The following is a 14,799-nucleotide window of genomic DNA, read 5'->3' on the forward strand; positions in this document are numbered from 1 at the left end:
CACTCTGCAAAGCTCTGCATTACCATGGCTATTGAGCATACAAAGGGCACAGAAGTGCTGTGGCAGCACTATTTTCTCTCCAAATTAGGTGAGATACTGTCCTGGAAGCACAGACTTATTCTTAAATAATAGTTGGTTTAGGAAATGGGTTCTTTTTTGGTAGTTTTGGGGTTTTTGGGCATTTTATTTTTGGGTTTGTTTTTTTTTTTTTTCTGCAATGCTGCTACTTGCAAAGGTTCCTGGTTGCCAATTCCATTGATAATGAGCGTATGAGGAGAGGTGAATAAGGTGAATATGAGGAGAGGTGAATAAGGCCCCTTTCTCCACTGATTGGCTGAGGTGCCTGTGAGGTGCAAGGAGGCAGAATGATGGGAGGGGAAGCTGCAGCCCATCCCTGCTCTTGTGTGAGACCACGCTCTGCCACTGACTGCACACAGGGCTGGGTCGTGGTGTTTTGCTGCTGTTTTTTATGACACTTCCACACAAGTTCCCTTCTCAATGCTTTCCCCACAAGTTCCCTTCTCATTGCTCTCCTCTGTGTGTTTCTCTGGTAATAAACAGACAATCCTGTGGTGCTGCAGCCAAAGAATAACTGTAAAGAATTTGCAGAAAGTTGCTGAAATGCTTTAATGACCACACACAGAGCTCTAGCATCATTAGTGGATTTGGGAAGGAAAAAAAAGGAAAAAATTTTCCAGAGGAGGAAAAAAAAAATAAAACCAACTTAGAAGCTAGTTTTAATTTTTTAATTTTTGGATTCATAGATCTCATAATTATTCTGGAATGATAACTCCACAGTATGGGGGGAATTTATATTTCTTATTTTCATAGCTAGCTTCCTGAAAGATTACACCATTGCCAGATATGAGGAAGATCCTACAAGAAACAATCAGAAACGGAGGTTTGGCACCATTTGCTTGTTTCTCCAAAGAAATACAAAATAAACTTTGGGTAGGGGAAAAAACAAAAGGGTTTTGTGCTCTTCAGCTACCAAGAAGGTTGAGCTGACATGAGCATTATTTGAGGAGATGGTGCAGTTGCAGGAGTGCCTCTCTTTCAGACCCAGCAGTGTTTTGTTGGGGTGTACGATGTGTGCAGTCTGGTTCAGTGCTTCCCAAAAATGCTCTGCAGAACACTGGTGGTCCAGGAGGCCACGGTAAAGGGTTCACAGCTAACCCACAGAGCCATATTAAACACTATTTTAAATAGTGTTTTCAATTAAAAGTTTGATGATAACGATACCTGGTGGTCTGTAAGAAATTCTGAGGGTTTATAGAAATCCAAAACAGCTATGGAACCCCTGTTCTAGCTCCTAGTGTGATCTTCACGTGTTGATATTCACTCCTCTTCTCTTTGCTTGCCAGCTAAGTTCAAATCTGGGACTCTCATTTTAAAATTAAAATTATAATGTGTCAAAAAATGATAATGTGTTTAAAATTATTAATGTGTTCTGTTGATTTGCATGATTACTTTCTTCCTTCTTTAAAAAAAATCTATTTCTAATCTACCAATTGAAATATTGGAAGTATGAGATGTAATAGAAGCTACATTTATAGGTACAGCTGGCTTTTCTTAGGGATGAGGGTAAACAACAACACAAGACCAGACCCAGGGAAATTTTTGGTCAGATACCCTTGAAATATATGTGGAAAAGCTTATTAACAAGAAGAAACTTATTCCTGTGAGGGAACATGGCAGCTGTGACCTACAGCTGAGTAGATTCACTCAGAGGTTTAGTGACAGTTGCTCATATTTTGTGTTTCAGCTCAATATATTCCCCGTGTCTCCAGAGCACATTTTATTACAGCCACTGTGTCTGTGCCTGCTTTGTAAACTTTCACACGTTGCTTCCCTTGGTCAATTTTACAAAATGAAAGAAAATCATGTCTTTATCTTCCTTTCTCTCTCCCTCATTGCCATTATACCCCTGATTACCATCAACAATAAAGGAAAATATCTTCCCTTTATCCATCTGAGGGCTAACAGCAGCAATGGAATTTTCTCAAGTCATGGGACAATATCCAATGAAAACCACACTGACTCTCTTAAGAGATTACTCTCCTGTTTTAGTGCAGCTCTAAAATAAGAAGGTCTCAGAAATTAGCAAGTTAAGTTGTCCTGCTAAGAATTAAAGTTTTGGGGGTATTTTTTAACTAGAATATGTTCTAAAACTTCCCTAGTGTTCCTGAACAGTTCACTAAGGTCCCAGGATCAGTGGAGTCTATCAGAAACTGCTGATGGAGGAGGGAAGGGAACCTCTGTGCTCAAATAATGTCTGCTGTACACAAAGCTTTTCATTAGCATGTCATCACTTGGAATCAGTTCTAAGCAAGTCTTTGTTAGGCAGCTAAAAATATTTAAGTAACGATTGCTGTGATACCTTAATGGAGAACAATAATGTCATTTTACAGAATTTTATGAGATTTCAAAAATATTCTTGGTCTGCAACAACATGCAGAAATGTTCATGAAATGAAGATATAAGTAGCAGCAGATTTGGGGTTTGACCCAAATTTGGGGCTAGATATTTCTTTTCCCAGTGAATATCCTGATTATCTAGTTATTTGGCACTGTATACACTCAGCTTCTCAGTCTCAGAAGAAAAAATGTTGTCTGACTTCCAAAGTCTTCTGGCACATAGACCAGAAAAATTCTGTTGAGATTTTTATTTTGGTGGAAAAGACACTGCTTTGGCTTTATTGCAACCCTTGGATTTGTCCATTTCTCTGTTAGAAATGCCTGCATTGGTGTCGAATATGACAGTTCTGACTTTATTCCCAAAACATAGAAGGGATGTTTTCATGAATATAACATGAACTAATAACTATGTGAACTGATAACTGTCTAATCTAATAACTCCAAAAGGAGATGACTGCCAGTATTAATTAAAATTAAGCCTTTTTTCTTTGGTGAAGGTGCTCAAGGCCACTTTTAGCAATCTGCCAGGCTATCAGAGGAGCCTGTCATTTGCCAATCTGAGTTGCTGCCATTTTCTTGAGTTTATTTGCACTCTAACAGAACTTTTAAAGTGTGCTAACAGCCAGAAATGCAGGCAGCTGCTGCTCAGACAGATTTTGGACCACTGATTCCTTAGTGTGTATCTTCTATCAGATAGGCTGAGAGGAGCCTTAATCTGTCCTTGGAGTCATGGAGCAGCCTGTGTTTTACCCCCCATTTAGATGTCATTTCTGGCTAAGTTTTAGACTTCTAAGTGAGCACTTAGCATGGTTGGATGTGGAAATTCTTACAAATTCCACAATTGCTGTAGTTTACCAGACTCCAACATGCACAGATTCAGCAGAGTACTTCCAGCCTGGAGCCACAATCAGCTGAGAACCACACAGGCTAAATACAAATTCAATTATCCAGCTGTGAGCACAGGGTTAAAGATTTAACTGTGATAGCTGTTTGCAAGACATCTATTTTGTCAGAGTAATTAGATGAGAATTCTGCTATTGCACACAGCATCCCTGAAATTACTCATGTCAGCAGCTGGATGAATAAGGCTGCCACTGAATGTCAACCATTAGAACTGTAATCTAACTTGAAATATTTAACTGCAGAGCATACAGTGTTTGGCCAGTAATTTCCTAGATCTTGCATCAGCAATGATAGAAAAAAGTACTACACACTGTTATTAAAGAAAACAAATTCTTCATGCACTTGTACAAGACAAAAGATTGATTATATGACACAATACAACATAGGTCAATGGGAGAAAGAAATGAACCAGAGCAAAAATAATTTTTTTTTGACAAACCTACCCTTTTCAACAAGTCTGGGAACTGATGACAGTTTGAGTCATTTTCTATGGCAAAAGACAATAGATACATCTAGATGAATAAACTAAAACTCAGACAACAGCATCCTAAGTAGTGTTGGATGAAGACTTTTACAGACAAGTTTATTTCCTTGGTAATTTTGTATTTTATTCAACACACATATTAACAATTCTCAAGGAAAATAGTGCAGGCTCTTCATTTTGGGTTTGATCCTAGGGCAGTACAAGTCAGAGGGAGTTTTCTCACTGTCTGGAGCAGATCCTTTATTTGTATTTTCAGCATAATTACCTTTGGTTTATAAAGTAGGGGCTAATTTAATTTAATTTAATTTCTCTGTCCCTCTAGCTTTCTGTACCCAGTGCTACATGTCAGAACTAAAGGCTACAGAAACCACTTTGTACAGGCAGAAAAATTAAGGCAGAAGAGCAGAAAACTCAGGAGGGTCTCTACTCTGTCAACCCTGACACAGGCTAAGACAGATGCTCCTCACAACAGGTTCTATTGTTCCTGTTCTTAAGGATCTTCAGTAGAGGATGTTCCAGGGTCTAGCCCAGTACCTTAGGACCCCTCCTGGTATGCATTTCACTAATATTAACTTGAAACTCTCTTTCTGAGTGCAAACCCACTGCTTCTTTCTCTAGAGCTGCCAAGAGCAGATTATTCCCCCCTCCAGCAGCAGCCTTGAAATATGTAAAGGCTTCCACCCCTTCCCAGATGTGCTGCATCATCAGTTCTTGCCCAGCACCCCCAAGGGCTCTGCTCCTTGCCCTGCTCTCCCAGCTGGCTGGTTGGAGTTGCAGCACTGGAGATGTGACAGGGTGCTCCAGATGAGGTCTTGCCTCCTTGGGGCCAGAGCAGAAGGAGCCCTTCATATGCCTTGTGTGCTGTAGTCCTGTTTGTTCCTGCCAGCATTCCTCATTTCACAGCAGCAGGACACTTTTGACTCGTACTCAGTTTGCAGCTGTCCTCTGTGCAGCTGCTCTCCCACCAGATGTTTCTCATCTCACATTTGTGCAGATGATCGTTCCCACGTACGGATCTTTGCCTTCCTGATTTGCCTCCTCTTTCTTTGCTTTAAGGCTTTTTTTCTTCTTTTCAGGACCACTTATCCATGATCATGTCCAATTTTTACTCAAACTTCCTCCAGCTTCCTTGAAGTCCTTCCCAACACAATATAATTCACAAATGCAATGTCCATATTCTCTTGGTCAAGTCCAGAGTATAATGCTGACTGGTACCAGCTCCAGCACAGATCACAAGAAACCTAGTCAGAACACCTTTCCATTTTGGTAACTACTCTCCAAGTATGATTTCCACATGGTCTGTAACCATCTGGCAAGTTCTTATTTTTCTTATGTGAATGTCATGTAAAGCAGGGTCAAAAGCTCCCTTTAAGTCCAAGATGTATGGTATAAACTGCTCTGCCTCTGAGGCCCTGGGTGGCCCAAGAAGGAAGGAAATTAGTTTGGTTTAATGTGATTTGTTCTTGACAGATCCTGATTGACTCTTACTCATGTCCTTGTTCTTAGTTATGAGCTTACAAATGGGAGTTTGTTCCCGTATTTTTTCATTTACTGAAGTTAACCTGATTGGTCCTACAATTCCTTTCTTTTAGGTTTTTAATGGTTTTGTTTTGTTGGTTTTTGTTTTTTTTTTGTTTGTTTGTTTAACAAAGGCAACACATTTGTCTTTTCAATTCTTCTTAATTAGAGCTCTCCACTAGTTTTCAGCTGTAGCGGCTGTAAGGACAACCACTCATTCCATTAAATGTTCTGAGATAAGGGACACCTAACTTCAAAGCAATCAACACAGACAAATTCTGCTCTCTGAAGCTCAGAGGGTTCCTCTGTTGATGGTGTAAGTTTATAACCATCTGCTCACCATTCACCTGCTTAGGGAAGTCTGAGGCAAGAAGTGCTTTGCCTTCTTGATATTATCCTTGTTTGTACTCTCCTCAGGAGTCCACTCCACTGAGCAGTGGAACAGCCTTTGTTCTACAGCTCCTACTCACAGGAATAGGAGATGTAGACAAATTACTACTGACAAATTACTACTAACTCATTGATTTCTGTGTAGCCTCCTGTAAATAAATAAATTAATTAAAAAAAGATACAGCCATCCATGGTTGTGAGGTTCCTTTGAAGCACCTGTGCTCAGAAGTGTTCCTGAACAATGAATGTGGTGCTGGGTGAATGAATCTCTTACTGGCAGGACTTTCTGGGATGGAGCCTGATGATGGTCATGTTCAGTAATGTTCTCTTTACAGTGTTCATTCATTTCACTTTTCCTCCTTAAACCCCTTATTTTCTACTGCAATCTAATTAAAATAATCTTGCTTAATTTTGTTTCATCCATACAGGTCTGTTTAGTTGAACTAGAGCTAGAGCAGGGGTGATTACAGCAGCTTCTGCCTAGGCTGTCTGTGGTATCTATTTTCAATTACACATGGCCAGGACAGAGAAAATTGCAGATCTCAAAGCTGAGCATGTGTAGTGATATGACATAATGGTTTATTTACAGATTCTTCTCTTACTCAGCATTTTTCATCTCCAGGCTCCCACTAAGTTTTTATGGCTGGAGGTGCCAGGATCTTGGCCATCAGTTTAGAATTGCTCTGTCAACTGGATTCTTTTCTGTTGCTCATGTGGGTTTGTCAAATCTTATTTTAGAACAGGCTGTACATGAGCCAGAATTATTTCACACTAGCCTTATTGCAGCTTCTTGCTATCACTCTTTATACACTTTTGAAAGCATGTCTGTTAAAAAGAGACACTTACTCTGCCTCTCCTTTTCACATTTCTTCAAACATTTTTTGAATGTCATGGGTATTTTCTAAAGGCTTGGTGTTACTTTCCACAGTGATTTCTGTAATGAGTCTTCCAAGGATTTACAGGGATTTTAAAGTTAATTAACCCCCTAATTTATTCAGTTAAGTCTTGGCAACCTTAAACAATAGTCAGCATTTCTGTTCCAGTGAGCATAATTCTATTATGTTTTTGACTGTCTTTTGGCAGCAGGTCCCTTGGTGAAGTTTTCTGAGACAGCTTCTGTGAGGTTAGTGAGTTTGCTGTAATCTCTGAAAAGATCTTTAGCAGTGCCCAGAGAAATATGAAATTTTTGGGCTCTCTGCTGTAAAACTATATTTGCCATAACAAATATTTCTTACCAGCTCAGCCCTAAGAAGGATTCTCAGAGAAAATGGTGAAAGTGAATTTTGGTCCCAAAGCACCACTGCTTATTTTTGTCTAAGCTAAATGAGAGCATGGTGCTGAGCACACATTTAAAAAGTGCACGAGAGCATGGCCTGAGGAGCACGAGGGGGGAGTTCCCAGATGCACTGTGCCTTTCAGAGGAGCCTCTGTGTGTCACACACGGCTGTGCTTCCACAATGCTGCTGCTAATACTATCAAAGTAGCATGTGGGAAACAAGGGCTGGAGCAGAGAGATTGTCTTCTCTGCTTGTGTTCTCTTCTGGACCTGCTGATGTCCCACTGTGGCCCTCAATGGTTCCCTGATGAATGTTTGGTGCCTTCTCTTTTCAGTGATGACAAGAGGTTTGATATGTCACAGTATGTGAAAGCTCAGCTGGAGACATCTTCCAGTGCACTGGGGTTTGAAAAAGTTCTTTGCACCCCTTGCCAGAAAACATGGAATCCTGAAGGCACCCCAGAGAAACTGTGCTCTGAAGTACACCAGTGTCCTCAAATCAAATGAGTCTGTGAGGAACCAGATGTGTTATACATTCTATTCTATTCTATTCTATTCTATTCTATTCTATTCTATTCTATTCTATTCTATTCTATTCTATTCTAATTTTGTTCTATTCTACTCCATTCCATTCCATTCTATTCTCATCTATTCTATTCTATTCTATTCAATAATTCGACTGCCTCAACCTGTTAACAACAGTTCTTATGTAGGGTTTGACAATGCGTTACAGTCTCTCTTTTAAAGGGCATTTCACAGAGAGGAAATAAGTCCAATATTTAGAAAAAAGGGAAGGGAATCTATAACTGGGTGGGCACATATTTTTGTCTTTTTTTTAGGTTTGCTCTTGATAGAATTCTTGCACTATAATATGGCCTGTTAAAGGTTTCTGAGGTACCTGTGTGGGGCTCAGCGAGGGAGATATTGTCCATTTGGATTTAAGAAGTAGAAAACATGCTTGCCACATAAAAAAAAAAACAGAAGGAAAAAACAAGCAGAAAAGAAACCTCCACTCTGAACCTGAGAAGAAAACAGGACAGTGCTACCAATCACATTTTTAAAGTACATTTGCTTTCAAATAAACTTTATATTCCATTTGAGGAGATACAAGAGCAGAGGAGGTGGCTACCATAACCACTGAGATTTTCATGGGCACAGATTTTAAAGGCTTGAGCCTTTCAAGAGTGAATCAGTTCAGAATGGATGCACTCAGGGTAGGATCCTACATTATTCTGTAATTTTGTGATTGTATTGATTTTGCTGTGGACCCCATTTTGCAAATACTTTGTCTATATTCCTTCTATTATACTCATGAGTATCAAAAATCCACTGCCATACAGCATGAGACCTTCTCAGTGGACTTTTTACTGGGTCAGTATTTTAATTAACTTGTATATCTTTAATTAACTTAAATCATCTCAGTGGTCTGACATAATTGCACTGTCTTGAAGAGCGCCTCTATAAAAATAAATCTGCATTGCCATGTGCATCAAATCACCCTTTTCTCTGTTACCTTATGTCTTTTCTAGCCCAGATAACAAATCCCCAGGGGCAGTGGTCATGTCTGTATTCTTTTTTAAATAAATGTGCAGACCTGTCCTTTGCTGTAGGAACGTGTTAAATAATCCTCTAAAGGGTCCACTGAATTATGGGTTGTTGTAAGCACCAAACTCCTGTACCTGGGCATGCCAGAGTGCCTGTGGATGGGTTTCTGTGCATTCTGCAGATAAAATTTCTGATCTTGCTTCCTGAGGTTGTTTAGTTAAATCATGAATATTGCCTCAATGTTCTGTACAGAGCCTATGAATGGGCCACTGCCACTTTGCCAGAATTGTGGAATTACAAATATCTGAGTGATACCTGGATGAAATTGGTGTTAGAGACAAATCTGTTTCTGCAAGAGGCAGTCCTTGCCTTAAGGAGACACATCTCTCAGCTGGAGAGGGCAAGAGAAGGGAGATATAATTACCTCTCTTTCACAGAGGCATGAGGAGGTTAAGGTATGCATCCAGAGGACAGAAGGACCTGCAAGAGGACAAGTTGTCCTCTTACTGGATTCTTTTTGTGAGCAGATAACAGTAATTCAGCTGCAATCTTCTCAAGCAACAACTGACATACAAATTCAAGCTGCGGATAATATCCATGGAGGAGCAGTAGTTATGGGACTCAGAATCCTCTGCTCTGCTCCCCCACTGTTCCATAAAGTATTGACCTGCACATCTACTGCCAGAGCCTCAGGGGGATCTGACACAGCAATGCTCAGCATCCCTGTGCCTTCAGAGAAAGCCATGGCTGTAAGAGTCCACTCCTTACATTCCCACTCACACACATCCTCACATGCCTCACCTGCTTAGCATGGATCCACACCCTTCCTTTACTTTTAATTTGGAAAAAATAACTGACTAAAAAATACCTAATATGTCTTCCCAGAAGAATTGCTGAGGTTCTATTTGTTCTGTTTCAGAGAGATACCAAGTGATTCCACATCCCCATTTGGAATTGACATTTCTTGACTACTAGTGAGATAGGCGCAACTTCAAGCTGGATATTTTGTTTGTCAGCGTAGACTTTTTTCTTGTACTCATTTTTTATGTTAGCCCACAAAATTGTTTGAGAGAGATAGATAGATGGATGGATGGATGGATAGATAGATAGATAGATAGATAGACAGACAGACAGACAGATAGATGGAAACATATAAATCTAGAAAACTCCTTTTGGTAGCACATACAAAGCAAGCATAGCCCAGGACATTTATCAAATATGAGATACTGCTTTCAGACTAATATATATGGGATACAAAGTAATTTACATCTATAAGGGCAAGAGCTAATCACCTAGAGCTAAATCTGCAGCAGGGTGTTGGCTCTAAAAGCCTGTCTTTTAGATGTTATTCCACATAGCATTTTCCATGTGGCTGGCACAAAAATCCAGCCTCACCAAGAGCTGAGAGAGTTAGAAACCAAAAAAGCAAGGCTCCCAGAATGTATCAAGCTGCATGGGGAAGCCCCGAAACTGGCAGCAGAAAATGCAAGGAAAGGGAGAGTCTAAACTTATCCCATCAGAGTTAAGCCAGATTTCCCTGCACAGTGAGTCTTTCCAGCTCTGCTGGCAGCAATCATCTTGGTGTAATTGCTGGAGGGACATGGTGGTTTTAGAAAAGGAGAGCCCACCCTTAAAATATTCTGACTGAGGAAAAGAGATTTCTTTACATGAAAAGCGAGGAGATGACTTTCTTGCTTTCACTGATGAGAAAAAAAGACATTCTTCTGAACATAACTTCTTCTAGTGTATTTTTCTAGGGTGGTTTTTTTTTTGGGTATCATTTAACTTGGTTCTGTCAAGTACAGAATTAGGATGAGCTTATATAAAGTACTAATTCTACTTTGTCATGACATTTCTGAAGTAAAATTTATGACGAGCACCAGTATCTTTCATTAAACTGAATCACATACACCAGGCATCTATGTGACCTAGGAAGGGTCTAATAAATAAATAAATAAATAAATAAATAAATAAATAAATAAATATTTAAATTCTCTTTCAGACTTTCAATCTAAATCCAGACAAATATCATGAAATGGAATAATCGCTGTCCTTTTAGTTCTCACTACAACAGCAACACAAGATGAGCATTATGTCAAATAACTGTGAAACAATGACCTCTAGAAATAACTTGCTCTACACATTTCATGGTAAGAGCAGTGAATGTGGAGGACATCCTGCTCAAACTGAGAAATGGTGACAGCCAGACTGGGAGGTCTGAAAAGAATTTCAGGTCATGGAGAAACAGCTCCTGTGTGCCCAGGACAGCACTTTCCAGGCACAGAGATTGTTAGGCTCTCTTGTCTGGTAACTCTGCTCTTCAAGGTGGCCTTCTTCTTATGGAGTGCATAAACATAGAGAAAAGACTTATGTTTGACCAAAAAAGGGGAAAATAATTTGTGTCAAATAGTATACCAGAATGTTTTCTTCTTCTGTATGAATTCTGCACAGGAACCCAGCAGAGAGGTTCTTGCTGCATTTTCTAGGAACTGCTGTCGGATTAACTCCTGGAGGATGAAGGTATGAAGGTTGTCCCACGATCTGTAGCTCACACAAATTCCTGGCATGGTTTGTAATGCCTGGCAGGACACCTTAGAGGACCAACTCAGCAAGTCAAATTCCACATGCAAGCCGCTTGCACTGTCACAAGTGACCCATCCTGTCGGTGTGGGGGCTCTCATGGGTTTGGTGCATTCTTGGCAGGGCAGAGTGTGGAAGGGGAGACATCAGTGAGTGTTATATGGCTGTTTAGGATGTTCTCACTCTCTGGATATCTCCCATGGCAGTAGATGTGCCTCGCTGGCTTCAGCCCACTCCACCCAGCCCTTGCAGCAGAGGGGCTGGGCTGGCAGCCCCCAGCATGCGTCTGTGCTCTGCTATTTCTGCTCACATCTCCTGGGCTGCAGCAGACAGGCTGGGCAGTAACCCTGCAAGTCACTGCTGTCCTCTCTCTGGGCTCAGAGGCTGTGGAAAGCAAATGAGAAGGTTCTGGTGGGAGGGCTGGGTTGAGACTTGCTTTTGAATTTGCTTAAATATTTTCCAAATGCTCTTTCACACTGCTTGTGTGGCTGCATTCACCTCTCTGATACATCTGCCTTGCCTGTACATCTTGCTGGGAGGAGAGACAGGGTCAAGAAATGATGTCCACCCTTCTTGGTGTTTAAAGGGTCCTTGCCTGGTAGTCACATTTGTAACCCCAGGGAGCAAGACACAGCGCAGATCACACATATGAAAGAGATTTAAAAGACTAAAGAGCTCAGAGAAGTTGGGATAAATACACAAAGTTTAGATTCTGATCCAAACCTCTCTGGTTTGCAAAATGAGTTTGGAAGCATCACAAGAGCAAAGTCTGTTTTTTCAGCTCTGGAGTTTCTGGTCCTGACAAGGGTTGGGAAGTGACAAGATTCACATAAACAAGGAAGGTTTATCTGAATCTTCTCAGGGCTTATAACTGATACTGAATCAATGTTTTATCTGAGCCTATCCAGCTAACCCCATTGTGTCAGGTTATCTGATCTAGCAGACAAGTGGTTGCTGTTTATTATTTGTGTTGTGTTAAGTTTGTGTCTTGCCATGGACTGAGCGAGCTCACCCTAAAATGGGGATCCAAACCTGCAAGAGATTGACAAATGGCAGATGCCATAACAGCCCCACAAGCTACCTGCTGAAAAAACTAAATTTTATAAGAATAAAATGATCAAATTTCTAGCCCACAGTCAACTGGTTTTAAGCAGTATACCCTAGAAAGGAATGATGAGTTTTACACAAAGACAAGAAGAAAAATTTCTAGATTTTTAAGGTACTCCAGCTTCAGACCAGGATCCAGGCTTTATGGAAAGGAGGAATAAGGAGGAATAAGGCCCTTTCTGCTGTACATGAGTATTTCAATAGATAGATTGGTATTAATACCAATCTTTGAGATGCTGCTTATGCAAAACTTCTCCTAAAACCCACCAGCAAGTGTCTCTACTGCAAATCCCCCATTAAAATGAGAAATGGGTCTCACTAAATAATCTTTTCAGCCCCCCACTTTCCAGCAGCTCCTTTCCAGATCTGAACTTTGAAGCTGACCCCTGTCTTTGTGATGGGCCAAACCAAAAGCCAGATCTGAACACCGCTGAACTCTGGGAAAGTTCAAATCTATCGTTTGTGGTTCAGGTTCAGCTCTAATTAAAATGGACCAGTTCGAAAGGCAAATGTCTTCAAACCAAACCAAAACAAATGTTTCACGTGAAAAGTTCTGGGTTGGGCTATATGGTACCAAGTAGTGTTTTTGTCTATCACATGATGTCATGCTCTTCTGGTTAGCACAAACTGACAGCGTGCACATGCTGCTGTGTGAGATATTCCATGCAGACACTTTGAATCCAACTTCATGAAGAAGACAGTATTCATGGAAATGCTTTCATGATGTGCAAAACCCCATCAGCAATCTTCCTGCCACTCAGCTCTGAGGGTAGGCTGCCACCTTTCAAAGTTTCCATGCCCATCCCTTCTAGCACACTAGTCCAGGGTCTCTCAAAACACAGTGTCCTGCCTTCTCTGAGTGAAGCTTATGCCTCATTATGTCACCAGTATGTGGATTATTGCCACTAATCCCTGAAAACAAACAAGAAGGGGGTGCTGCAGAACCTTTGGTTGCATAAGAAGGCAGGGAAAACCCAGCTAAATCCCTGCTCAGTCCTTCTGTTTATACTATAGTAAATACTACAATGTAATAATCAAGATGGTTGATCAGTAGACAGGGGGAAAGCAAACAAAAGGGAAAGGAGCTTGGTTTCAGCATTACTGAACTGCTGAAGTGAAAGAAAATGGGAGACAGCAAGGAGAAAGAGAAAGGAAAAGAGGGGAGAAGTGTTAATGCCACATCTCTGGCGTCAGGATGTGCACCAGTAGCTAGAAAAAGAGGGAACACAGACAGGAAGATTTACTCAAAGAATCACAGCACACATACAATAAATAACCAGAATTTACTCTCCCTGTGGGCTTTATTCTGTCCCTTTTATGTTACATGTAAGTACTGAACATCAATTCAGTATTTTGTCTGTGAAATTTGAGTGGACAATTACCTAAGGTTTTCAAACTTCCTTCTTCTGCAAACTAAGGTCTACTTAGGCCTCTTCCACTGGGATTTTTCACTATGTTTTTTTTTCAGGCCTGGACTCACTTTTTAGAAGACCATATTCCTCCATGATATTTTTTTCTTTTCCCTTTTCTTTCCTCTTTGAGTAAGAAGACTTTAACAGCAACCAGTTTTGTTTGAGGATATATCCCAAATGTTTAAGTGGAGGTTAGTCTCCAGTCATTTCAATTCCTCACTGAAATCAGTCATTGTTAATTTCCAGAGAGTGAGATATGAAGTGACTTGCCCGAGGTCACACAAAAAAGCACATCTGGGAGCAGAGAACATGTCCATTATCTCCTGGTCCACACTTTCACCATAAAATTATTGTTCTTGCATTGAACTAGGAGACATAGGTACGTGAAAAAGGAATGGTATTGAGCTTCTCAATACCAAGGAATTGTACTGAGCTTCTCAATGTGATTCCTTTCTCAGCTTAGATAAAGAGAATGAAAAATTATTTTATCCATTCTGCATGAATACTTCTTGAGTTAAAGAATATTCCAATGTTTTCACTCAGGAAATTTTCAGTTCGTTTTCACTGGTGAAGTTGTTTCTTTCAGTTACAACTAAAATCTAATTAATCATTCTTAGCAATATTCTAAATTCTAATTACGGCATAATTTCAAAGACACCACAACAACAGGAAGCAGTAAAAGACCCACCTAAGCAAAGGAATGAGACACAATATTTTTTTCTGCATAAGTTTTGTGAGGTTCATGAAATAGGATTGCCAGGAACCTAGTTATTACTTTGGAATTTTCTTTAAAGCAAGGAGTAGAATGGAAATAGATACCAGCTCATCAATACGTTATCATATGTAATTATCATCACACATGATAACGTATTGATGGTTGAAAGAATAACGTGGTATTTTGTCATTGTGACAAATATGGCAGAAAATATATGCTTGTTGATTTGGGCTAATCCTGCTCTGAGTATGGAAGACCCAAATTTTTAGGAATGAGAAGCAGAGAATAAAACCCACCCGACTGTTTAGGAAAGTTCACCACCTTTACTATGCCCTGAATGAAATACCCTGTCTGATTCTGCCTGGGATACTGGCATTAGCAAATTTCCAAAATATAGACATCAAGATTATCCTTCAAAAATGCACTGTCAGGTGCCCACCATTGATAGCCAG

The 14,799-nt window shown here is 40.3% G+C and overlaps 1 protein-coding gene across 2 annotated transcripts in view; it reads right to left on the bottom strand.

Annotated features, from left to right (window-relative positions):
• The window catches only part of WNT7B (Wnt family member 7B), a 101,105-nt gene that overhangs the window by 16,857 nt on the left and 69,449 nt on the right, over positions 1–14,799 (bottom strand). The gene's annotated exons all lie outside the window — the stretch shown is intronic.

This window comes from Geospiza fortis, unplaced genomic scaffold, assembly GCF_000277835.1.
Source record: "Geospiza fortis unplaced genomic scaffold, GeoFor_1.0 scaffold10, whole genome shotgun sequence".
Lineage (NCBI taxonomy): Eukaryota > Metazoa > Chordata > Aves > Passeriformes > Thraupidae > Geospiza > Geospiza fortis.